A 12,314-nucleotide genomic window follows, 5' to 3' on the forward strand; every position below is an offset into this window, starting at 1 on the left:
GTGGTGGAGAATCACCAGGAAGTTGAATAAATCTCATAGGAGTTGGGATGAAGAAGTTATCCCACTTTCAAATCAGGTGATTCCAGTTTCCCAGTTTGGGAATAGCACAGCTTCTTCGTCGTTCCAATCAAACCAGGATGAATCACTTTGTGAGAAGCTTGATTTGGATACATAAAGTGGTGGAGAATCACCAGGAAGTTGAATAAATCTCATAGGAGTTGGGATGAAGAAGTTATCCCACTTTCAAATCAGGTGATTCCAGTTTCCCAGTTTGGGAATAGCACAGCTTCTTCGTCGTTCCAATCAAACCAGGATGAATCACTTTGTGAGAAGCTTGATTTGGATACATAAAGTGGTGGAGAATCACCAGGAAGTTGAATAAATCTCATAGGAGTTGGGATGAAGAAGTTATCCCACTTTCAAATCAGGTGATTCCAGTTTCCCAGTTTGGGAATAGCACAGCTTCTTCGTCGTTCCAATCAAACCAGGATGAATCACTTTGTGAGAAGCTTGATTTGGATACATAAAGTGGTGGAGAATCACCAGGAAGTTGAATAAATCTCATAGGAGTTGGGATGAAGAAGTTATCCCACTTTCAAATCAGGTGATTCCAGTTTCCCAGTTTGGGAATAGCACAGCTTCTTCGTCGTTCCAATCAAACCAGGATGAATCACTTTGTGAGAAGCTTGATTTGGATACATAAAGTGGTGGAGAATCACCAGGAAGTTGAATAAATCTCATAGGAGTTGGGATGAAGAAGTTATCCCACTTTCAAATCAGGTGATTCCAGTTTCCCAGTTTGGGAATAGCACAGCTTCTTCGTCGTTCCAATCAAACCAGGATGAATCACTTTGTGAGAAGCTTGATTTGGATACATAAAGTGGTGGAGAATCACCAGGAAGTTGAATAAATCTCATAGGAGTTGGGATGAAGAAGTTATCCCACTTTCAAATCAGGTGATTCCAGTTTCCCAGTTTGGGAATAGCACAGCTTCTTCGTCGTTCCAATCAAACCAGGATGAATCACTTTGTGAGAAGCTTGATTTGGATACATAAAGTGGTGGAGAATCACCAGGAAGTTGAATAAATCTCATAGGAGTTGGGATGAAGAAGTTATCCCACTTTCAAATCAGGTGATTCCAGTTTCCCAGTTTGGGAATAGCACAGCTTCTTCGTCGTTCCAATCAAACCAGGATGAATCACTTTGTGAGAAGCTTGATTTGGATACATAAAGTGGTGGAGAATCACCAGGAAGTTGAATAAATCTCATAGGAGTTGGGATGAAGAAGTTATCCCACTTTCAAATCAGGTGATTCCAGTTTCCCAGTTTGGGAATAGCACAGCTTCTTCGTCGTTCCAATCAAACCAGGATGAATCACTTTGTGAGAAGCTTGATTTGGATACATAAAGTGGTGGAGAATCACCAGGAAGTTGAATAAATCTCATAGGAGTTGGGATGAAGAAGTTATCCCACTTTCAAATCAGGTGATTCCAGTTTCCCAGTTTGGGAATAGCACAGCTTCTTCGTCGTTCCAATCAAACCAGGATGAATCACTTTGTGAGAAGCTTGATTTGGATACATAAAGTGGTGGAGAATCACCAGGAAGTTGAATAAATCTCATAGGAGTTGGGATGAAGAAGTTATCCCACTTTCAAATCAGGTGATTCCAGTTTCCCAGTTTGGGAATAGCACAGCTTCTTCGTCGTTCCAATCAAACCAGGATGAATCACTTTGTGAGAAGCTTGATTTGGATACATAAAGTGGTGGAGAATCACCAGGAAGTTGAATAAATCTCATAGGAGTTGGCGAAGAAGTTATCCCACTTTCAAATCAGGTGATTCCAGTTTCCCAGTTTGGGAATAGCACAGCTTCTTCGTCGTTCCAATCAAACCAGGATGAATCACTTTGTGAGAAGCTTGATTTGGATACATAAAGTGGTGGAGAATCACCAGGAAGTTGAATAAATCTCATAGGAGTTGGGATGAAGAAGTTATCCCACTTTCAAATCAGGTGATTCCAGTTTCCCAGTTTGGGAATAGCACAGCTTCTTCGTCGTTCCAATCAAACCAGGATGAATCACTTTGTGAGAAGCTTGATTTGGATACATAAAGTGGTGGAGAATCACCAGGAAGTTGAATAAATCTCATAGGAGTTGGGTGAAGAAGTTATCCCACTTTCAAATCAGGTGATTCCAGTTTCCCAGTTTGGGAATAGCACAGCTTCTTCGTCGTTCCAATCAAACCAGGATGAATCACTTTGTGAGAAGCTTGATTTGGATACATAAAGTGGTGGAGAATCACCAGGAAGTTGAATAAATCTCATAGGAGTTGGGATGAAGAAGTTATCCCACTTTCAAATCAGGTGATTCCAGTTTCCCAGTTTGGGAATAGCACAGCTTCTTCGTCGTTCCAATCAAACCAGGATGAATCACTTTGTAGAAGCTTGATTTGGATACATAAAGTGGTGGAGAATCACCAGGAAGTTGAATAAATCTCATAGGAGTTGGGATGAAGAAGTTATCCCACTTTCAAATCAGGTGATTCCAGTTTCCCAGTTTGGGAATAGCACAGCTTCTTCGTCGTTCCAATCAAACCAGGATGAATCACTTTGTGAGAAGCTTGATTTGGATACATAAAGTGGTGGAGAATCACCAGGAAGTTGAATAAATCTCATAGGAGTTGGGATGAAGAAGTTATCCCACTTTCAGGAGTTGATCAAGTTTCCTAATACATGTTGTAGTATAAAGATTGTCGAACCAGTTCTGAGGGATATCAAAAGCACTGAGAATGCAAGTACTCACTTAATCTAAGTGCAACCAATGATTTAGATGGGTTTTAAGCTATGACTAAACTAAAAAGCAATAAACAGAATGATACTTTCTTGACTAAGGGAAAAGAGAACTCATGGGCATGGGATTAGACCTTGGGTGATCAAGTATCGAACTAAGGATGGCAAATGATCAATCAAACTATCAACCTTAAGCCTAGACACAATTCTAAGCAAGCTCTATGTCTAGATGAATGCTCATTTGCTAACTATCTCAAACATCAAATGTCTTTGGGTGAATAATATGAAAGCAATCATTACTAACAAGTCTATTAGCTATCTTAGCACTTTAAAACAGGTGTTCTTTGGCCAAGTTTACTAAAAGCCTAGGAGAGTTGTCTCGGGCATTTCATCGAACACCTTTCGGGTGAGAAATGCCTAAGGATCAACAACTGGTGGCCAACTCAGAAGATGAAGTATGATAACTCTACTAGGAGGAACAAAGAATGATCTACACTAAAACATCCTAGAACTAACCTAATCACCCTTAATCTCCCTAACCCATGAATCAAAAGGTGATTACTCACTAATCTCCATGATTCCTCTTAAACCCAGTTGGATTTCAGATTAATATGTAGAGAAATAGATAAAGAAATCAACAAGAACACAAGAACATAACAAATCAAATCCAAGAGATGAACTTCTCAAGAGAGTTCTTGTGTATTTCTCAATAGATCCAAAAGATAAAAGATAATCTGCCTCTGGTGGCTTACAAAGTATTAAAACATAGGTTTTTTAGAAGGGTAAAACGTGCATAATGAAATGACCAAAAGGCCCTTAAGTAAAATAGAAATCGACCCAACAATAGACGCGGAGCGACCTCGGCATGTCGCTCCGACAAGTCGCTCCGGCCTTCGGGAGCGACCTCAGTGGGTCGCTCTGAGAGGTCGCTCCGGGCTTCGCTTCTTGTCGTCTCGCCATAGAGACGCGAGCGACCTCGGGTGTCGCTTTGGGAGGTCGCTCCGAGAGGGGTGTGAGATGCGAGCGACCTCGGTGCGTCGCTCTGGGCAAGTCGCTCTGGGCTTCCAACGGGTGAAATATGGCGAGCGACTCCACGGGGTCGCTCTAGCTAGGTCGCTCTGAGAGGTGCTTTGGAGCGACCTCATGACGTCGCTGCGGAACCTCGCTCCCATGCTCTGCTCGTCCAATGATCACCTGTTTCACGTCCTTTAAGCTCCAAATGCATCCAAATGTCCCCAAGAACTCCATGTGGCACTCCAACACCTAATAAGGACAATGAATGCAAAATGCAACCTACACATGACTAAATCCTAATCTATATGATGAAAATGCTCATGGATGAATGAATAAAACAATGCAAATATGCAAGATATCAACTCCCCCAAACTTGTTCTTTTACTTGTCCACAAGTGAACTTTCTAGAACTCATAGGGAGAGAGGTTTGAAGGTGGGAGCACATAGCCAAAAGAAACACAACTAGCACACTCTCTTATTACACTCTAGCTTCTCTAGGCCTATCTTAACTCTTTTTGTTCTTACACTCATCATCAAGCATCCACACATTCAAATCAACCAACTCTCACATTCATTAAGCACAAAACATCAGGTGAATTCTTGCAAATGGTCAGTTGGTCCAAGTCATTTGGTTGGGTAAGGGAAGGCTTTTATTCAAGTGATTCAAGAAGTTCAAAACATGTGATCTTTAAGGTGGTTTACTCTCAAAACAAGTAGCCTTGACATTGCACATAATATATCTAAGAAAGGGACCAACTCATGCATACAATGCTCAATCTCCATTGTTCTACCCTTTTCCCAAACATACAAATCACACAATCATTCCCAAATGTCAAACCCAACTCACATCTCTCACCAAAAGATCCTAAGAACTTTAACTCCTTCTCTTTGAAATCTACAAGGGATTTTTCACAACCTCAAAACATTTCTTAGCTCCTAACAACTTGCTAGCCCCCTTTTTCTTTTCTTTTCTTTTTTTTTTTCTTTCTCTTTTTTTTTTCGTTTTTCTTTTTTTTTTTTTTTTTTTTTTTTTTTTTTAGGCTGGGGGCCAAGACTTTTCAAAACTTGAGCTAGAGGCTTCTCTACTTATCCCAATAAACAATTCACTTAAACAAAGAGTCTATTCTTTTCCTTTTTCATTTCTCCCAAATCATAATCACAACACTCACCCCCACCTATAGCTAGACAATAGAGTGCCCAATCTAGCAAGAATGAAGATCAAGCATTGTCGTTCCCGATACTCTCAACATTATGCACATGTAAGACTTTCCGAAAAAGGCCTCACTCATCAAACAATGAAAGCTTAAAAGGAGGGAAGGGTTTGGGAGTGGTCTACCACTAGAGTTTGTCAAAAAAGATTGGCATAAAGGATGTGACAACTCAAGTGTGTATAGCCATGACTCAGTACACAAGGGACCATGAGCAAGAAGCATTAAGTTCGTTCAGTTCAAATAAGGTTGTAGTTGGCTTCAAAGACTGAGTTTCAGCAATCAACAAGTTTCAGGAAGAGTTTTCAAGGCTCGAAACATACAAGTCTTTTTGAGAGGTGCAAAAGCTACTCAGGTGCAACGTAGTGTTCTTTACAAGGCATTTAAAATCATTGCTCCCAATGCAAGTGAATGCAACCTATATGCTCTAGACTCTCCTAGAAATGCAAATGATGCAAACTAAATGATTGTTTTTTTTTTTATATGCAAATAGGTATGCAATGCATGACTCAATGAAACAACATCAAAGCAAACATGATCAAATACTTGGTACCTCCCCCAAACTTGAGTTACACAGTCTCTGTGTTGTCAAGTAGAGAGAGATACCGAAAAGAAGACTAATATGCAAAAATGAAATGGTATATACAAGGGAGTGTGGTGGTTTACCTTCTATGGGGAATGAGTAGAGGGAGATGCTCCCGCCTCGTCGTCCTCAGGTGGTAACTCTTCAAGGTGCTCATCAGCAGGAGTGGCCATCTCTTCAATGTAGAAGGCTTGCCCGAACACAGTTGGTTTCCTCATTTTCTCCTTGATGTCAAAGTGGAGGATGTTCTCTTTACCCAAATGGAGATCAATCGTGCCTTCCTTCACATTAACAATAGCTCCTGCTGTAGCTAAGAATGGCCTTCCTAGAATCAATGGGTCTTGAGCCTCCTCACCCATCTCAAGCACCACAAAATCTGTAGGTATCTCATACCTTCCAATCTTCACAGGGAGGTCCTCTAAGATGCCCACAGGATACTTCACTGAACGATCAGCTAACACCAGAGAGAGTCTACACTTCTTGTACTGAGTGAATCCAAGCTTCTTTGCAACAGACAAAGGCATCAAGCTGACACTAGCTCCCCAAATCGCAGAGACTTTTCTCAAATACCATAGGTCCAAGAGCACAAGGTAGTGTGAAGCTTCCTGGATCCTCTAATTTCTCTGGAACATCAAGCCTCTGGATGATGGCATTGCACTCATGGGTAAGAATCATCATGCCTTCCATCTCCTTCTTCTTTGCAGCTACAACATCTTTCAGGAACTTGCTGTATTGAGGAATCAACATGAAAGCATCGATGATGGGCATTGCAACCTGAGCTTCACTCATCTGCTTCTCAAACAGAGCCTTGTACTTCTCTAGCAGCTGCTTCTTGAATCTACCAGGGAATGGAAGTTTGGGTTCATAAGGAAGAGGAACAAAAGAACTTTCACTTGCTGGAGTAACAACCTCACCATCCTTTACTGTCTTCTTCTCTTCTCCAACCTTTCCTTTACCTTTGGCTTCCACTATCTTCTCCAAGATCTCGTCATTGATCTTCTCATCAACAATCACCACTTCATCATCTATGTTGATGGCAACCCCCTCACCTAGTTTCTCAGCATCCTTGGTGAGGGTTCTAGGAGGTAACTGCTTACCACTCCGAAGGGTGATAGCTTTGGCCTCCTTGGGATTTTGGTCAGACTTTCCAGGTAGAGATCCTTGCTGGCGATTCTGGTGAGTGTTTATGGAAGCAAATTGATTCTCTAAATTCCTGACTGTAGAAGCAAGGTGTGAGAATTTGTTGTTGAGCTCATTGTAGCTCCCATCAATCTTGGAATGAAGGTTCTTCAACTCATAACCAACTTGCTTCTCACTTCTAGTCTGAGACTCCAGATTTGTTTCAGTAAGGTATCAGTGCTGCTCTCTTGAGGAGCAGAGGAACCAAACGAGGGGTTTTGCTGAGGCTGATAGCTGCCTTGCTGGTTGTTTCTAGGCGGATAACCACTCTGTTGGTTGTTGGGATAGGATTTCTGTTGGTAGTTGTTGTACTGAAAATTGGGCTCCTTTTTGTACCAGCTACCATTGTTGTTGATGAAACACAACTCCTCTTGACCTTCCAAACCCTCAACCTCATTGACAGCAAGTGGATCTTCCTGCTTGGAGTTACCAACAAACTTCAGCTGCTCTTGGGTTGCTTTTTCAGCAATGAGTAGGTCGATCTTGTCTTCCAGAGCTTTGATCTCTTTCCTCGTCTGCTTATCATCTGTTCTACTGCCTCTGTCGTGGTCTCCACTGTAGACTGCATCACTCTTTACCATGTTGTCAATCAGCTCTTCTGCATCCTCCTCAGTTCTCCCCAAGAAGAACCCATTGCTAGCTGTATCTAGTCTGGCTCTGTACTTAGGAAGAGCACCACGGTAGAATGTGCTCAGCAAGCTCTCCTTAGAAAAGCCATGGTGTGGGCATTGAGCTTGGTAGCCCTTGAATCTCTCCCAGGCTTCACTGAAGCCTTCCAAGTTTTTTCTGTTGAAAGCTGGAAATCTCGTTTCTCAGCTTAGCAGTTCTTGAAGTAGAGAAGAACTTCTCCAAGAATGCTTTCTTGCAGTCATCCCAAGTGGTGATGGAGTCACTGGGTAGAGACTTCTCCCACTGACGTGCCTTATCCCCCAAAGAAAAAGGGAATAGCTTGAGTTTTAAGGCATCTTCGGATACACCATTGGTTTTTGACAACCCACAGTAGCTGTCGAACCTGTCCAAGTGATCAAATGGATCCTCTAGAGCCAAGCCATGATACTTGTTGTTCTCAATCACATTGAGGAGTCCTGATTTGATCTCAAAGTTGTTGGCTGCTACAGCTGGTGCTCGGATTCCCAATCTATGACCATGAATGTTGGGGCGGTCATAAGTGCCAATGGGTCGAGCTGCTCGCTGTTGGTTAGCTGGAGCATTGTTATTAGCGCCATTTACGCCTGCATCATGCTGATGTATGTCTCCCATATCAGTGTGCAATCTCTGCAATTGAGCCTGTTGCTCTTCTGCTCTTCTCTTTCTAGCACACTCTCTCTCTAAAGCTCTGATATCTGCAGCTCTTGGAACTAGGTTTGATGGACCCCTGCTCCTCAAGTGCATACACCTGTAGATTAAAGGGAGGTGAAGAAAGAGAATCAGTAACAAAAGAAAATAAAAATGACTTAGTCTCAAGCAAGTGACTAAATCTCAATGTTTAAATCTACTCAGAATTTGGCAACGGCGCCAATTTGATGTTAGGAGTTTTCAAGGCTCCTAAGACAAATGTTGTATATAAAAGATTCGAACCAGTTCTGAGGGATATCAAAGCACTGAGAATGCAAGTACTCACTTAATCTAAGTGCAACCAATGATTTAGATGAGTTTTAAGCTATGACTAAAACTAAAAAGCAATAACAGAATGATACTTTCTTGACTAAGGGAAAAGAGAACTCATGGGCATAGGGATTAGACCTTGGTGATCAAGTATCGAACTAAGGATGGCAAATGATCAATCAAACTATCAACCTTAAGCCTAGACACAATTCTAAGCAAGCTCTATGTCTAGATGAATGCTCATTTGCTAACATATCAAACATCAAATGTCTTTGGTTGAATAATATGAAAGCAATCATTACTAACAAGTCTATTAGCTATCTTAGCACCTTTAACACAACAATGTCTTTGGCAAAGTATACTAAAAGCCTAGGAGAGTTGTCTCGGGCATTTCATCGACACCTTTCGGGTGAGAATGCCTAAGGATCAACAACTGAGTGGCCAACTCAGAAGATGCATTATGATTACTCTACTAGCAAGGAACAAGAATGATCTACCTAAAACATCCTAGAACTAACCTAATCACCCTTAATCTCCCTAACCCATGAATTCAAAAGTGATTACTCACTAATCTCCATGATTCCTCTAAACCCATATTGGATTTCAGATTAATCATGTAGAGAAATAGATAAGAAATCAACAAGAACACAAGAAACATAACAAATCAAAATCCAAGAGATGAACTCTCAAGAGAGTTCTTGTGTATTTCTCAATAGATCCAAAAGATAAAAGATAATCTGCCTCTGGTGGCTTACAAAGTATTAAAACATAGGTTTTTTAGAAGGGTAAAACGTGCATAATGAAATGACCAAAAGGCCCTTAAGTAAAATAGAAATCGACCAAAATAGACGCGGAGCGACCTCGGCATGTCGCTCCGACAAGTCGCTCCGGCCTTCGGGAGCGACCTCAGTGGGTCGCTCTGAGAGGTCGCTCCGGGCTTCGCTTCTTGTCGTCTCGCCATAGAGACGCGAGCGACCTCGGGGTGTCGCTTTGGGAGGTCGCTCCGAGAGGGGTGTGAGATGCGAGCGACCTCGGTGCGTCGCTTTGGGCAAGTCGCTCTGGGCTTCCAACGGGATAAATATGGCGAGCGACTCCACGGGGTCGCTCTAGCTAGGTCGCTCTGAGAGGTTGCTTTGGAGCGACCTCATGACGTCGCTGCGGAACCTCGCTCCCATGCTCTGCTCGTCCAATGATCACCTGTTTCACGTCCTTTAAGCTCCAAATGCATCCAATGTCCCCAAGAACTCCATGTGGCACTCCAACACCTAATAAGGACATGAATGCAAAATGCAACCTCACATGACTAAATCCTAATCTATATGATGAAAATGCTCATGGATGAATGAATAAAACAATGCAAATAGCAAGATATCATTATCCCACTTTCAAATCAGGTGATTCTAGTTTCCCAGTATGGGAATAGCACAGCTTCATCGTTGTTCCAATCAAACCAGGATGAATCACTTTGTGAGAAGCTTGATTTGGATACATAAAGTGGTGTAGAATCACCAGGAAGTTGAATAAATCTCATAGGAGTTGGCGAAAAGAAGTTTCCCACTTTCAAATCAGGTGATTCCAGTTTCCCAGTTTGGGAATAAGACAGCTTCTTTGTCCTTCCAATCAAACCAGGATGAATCACTTTGTAGAAGCTTGATTTGGATACATAAAGTGGTGGAGAATCACCAGGAAGTTGAATAAATCTCATAGGAGTTGGGATGAGAAGTTATCCCAATTTCAAATCAGGTGATTCCAGTTTCCCCAGTTTGGGAATAGCACAGCTTCTTTCGTTGTTCCAATCAAACTAGGATGAATCTCTTGTGAGAAGCTTGATTTGGATAATAAAGTGGTGGAGAATGACCCAGGAAGTTGAATAAATCTTATAGGAGTTGGGCGTGAAGAAGTTATCCTACTTTCAAATATGGTGATTCCAGTTTCCCAGTTTGGGAATAGCACAGCGCTTCTTCGTCGTTCCAATCAAACCAGGATGAATCTCTTTGTAAAAGCGTGATCTGGATACATAAAGTGGTGGAGAATCACCAGGAAGTAGAATAAATCTCATAGGAGTTGGGATAAAGAAGTTATCCCACTTTCAAATCAGGTGATTCCAGTTTCCCAGTTTGGGAATGGCACAGCTTCTTCATCGTTCCTATGAAACCAGGATGAATCTCTTTGTAAGAAGCTTGATTTGGATACATAAAGTGGTGGAGAATGACCAGGATGTTGAATAAATCTCATAGGAGTTGGGATGAAGAAGTTATCCCACTCAAATCAGGTGATTCCAGTTTCCCAGTTTGGGAATAGCACAGCTTCATCGTCGTTCCAGTAAAAACAGATGAATCACTTTGTGAGAAGCTTGATCTGGATACATAAGTGGTGGAGAATCACCAGGAAGTAGAATAAATCTCATAGGAGTTGGCAGAAGAAGTTATCCCCACTCCACTTTCAAATCAGGTGATTCTAGTTTCCCAGTATGGGAATAGCACAGCTTCATCATCGTTGTCCAATCAAACCAGGATGAATCACTTTGTGAGAAGCTTGATTTGGATACATAAAGTGGTGGAGAATCACCAGGAAGTTGAATAATCTCATAGGAGTTGGCAAAAGAAGTTATCCCACTTTCAAATCAGGTGATTCCAGTTTCCTAGTTTGGGAATAGCACAGCTTCTTCGTCGTTCCAATCAAACCAGGATGAATCTCTTTGAAGAAGCTTGATTTGGATACATAAAGTGGTGGAGAATCACCAGGAAGTTGAATAATCTCATAGGAGTTGGGATGAAGAAGTTATCCACTTTCAAATCAGGTGATTCCAGTCTCCCAGTTTGGGAATAGCACATCTTCTTCGTCATTCCAAATCAAACAGGATGAATCTCTTTGTAAGAGCTTGATTTGGATACATAAAGTGGTGGAGAATCACCAGGAAGTTGAATAAATCTCATAGAGTTGGGATGAAGAAGTTATCCTACTTTCAAATAAGGTGGATTCCAGTTTCCCCAGTTTGGGAATAGCACACAGCTTCTTCGTCGTTCCAATCAACCCAGGATGATATCTTTGTAAGAAGCTTGATTTGGATACATAAATGGGTGGAGAATCACAGGAGTATAATAAATCTCATAGAGTTGGGGATGAAGAAGTTATCCCACTTTCAAATCAGGTGATTCCATTCCAGTTTCCCAGTTTGGAATAGCACAGCTTCTTCATCGTTCCAATGAAACCAGGATGAATCTCTTTGTAAGAAGCTTGATTTCGATACATAAAGTGGTGGAGAATGACCAGGATGTTGAATAAATCTCATAGGAGTTGGGATGAAGAAGTTATCCCACTTTCAAATCAGGTGATTCCATTTTCCAGTTTGGGAATAGCACAGCTTCAATTCATCGTCGTTCCAGTCAAACCAGGATGAATCACTTTGTGAGAAGCTTGATTTGGATACATAAAGTGGTGGAGAATCACCAGGAAGTAGAATAAATCTCATAGGAATTGGGATGAAGAAGTTATCCCACTTTCAAATAAGGTGATTCTAGTTTCCCAGTTTGGGATAGCACAGCTTCATCGTTGTTCCAATCAAACCAGGATGAATCACTTTGTGAGAAGCTTTATTTGGATACATAAAGTGGTGGAGAATCACCAGAAGTTGAATAAATCTCATAGGAGTTGGGATGAAGAAGTTATCCCACTTTCAAATCAGGTGAGTCCCAGTTTCCTAGTTGGGAATAGCACAGCTTCATCGTCGTTCCCATCAACCAGGATGATTTCACTTTTTGAGAAGCTTGATTTAGATACATAAAGTTGTGGAGAATCACCAGGAAGTTGAATAATCTCATAGGAGTTGGCGAAAAGAAGTTATCCCACACTTTCAATCAGGTGGATTCCAGTTTCCCAGTTTGGGAATAGGACAGCTTCTCTGTCATTCCAATCAAACCAGGATGAATCACTTTGTG

The 12,314-nt window shown here is 41.6% G+C and overlaps 1 non-coding gene across 1 annotated transcript; it reads left to right on the forward strand.

The window, feature by feature from the left end:
* Positions 1 to 7,482: 7,482 nt before the first annotated feature.
* LOC125604596 lies at positions 7,483 to 7,590 on the forward strand. The gene has a single exon (XR_007336331.1). It is a non-coding gene; the product is annotated as a small nucleolar RNA R71 (small nucleolar RNA).
* Positions 7,591 to 12,314: the final 4,724 nt, after the last annotated feature.

The sequence above is a fragment of the Brassica napus genome, unplaced genomic scaffold (genome assembly GCF_020379485.1).
Source record: "Brassica napus cultivar Da-Ae unplaced genomic scaffold, Da-Ae ScsIHWf_575;HRSCAF=859, whole genome shotgun sequence".
In the NCBI taxonomy this organism is placed as follows: domain Eukaryota; kingdom Viridiplantae; phylum Streptophyta; class Magnoliopsida; order Brassicales; family Brassicaceae; genus Brassica; species Brassica napus.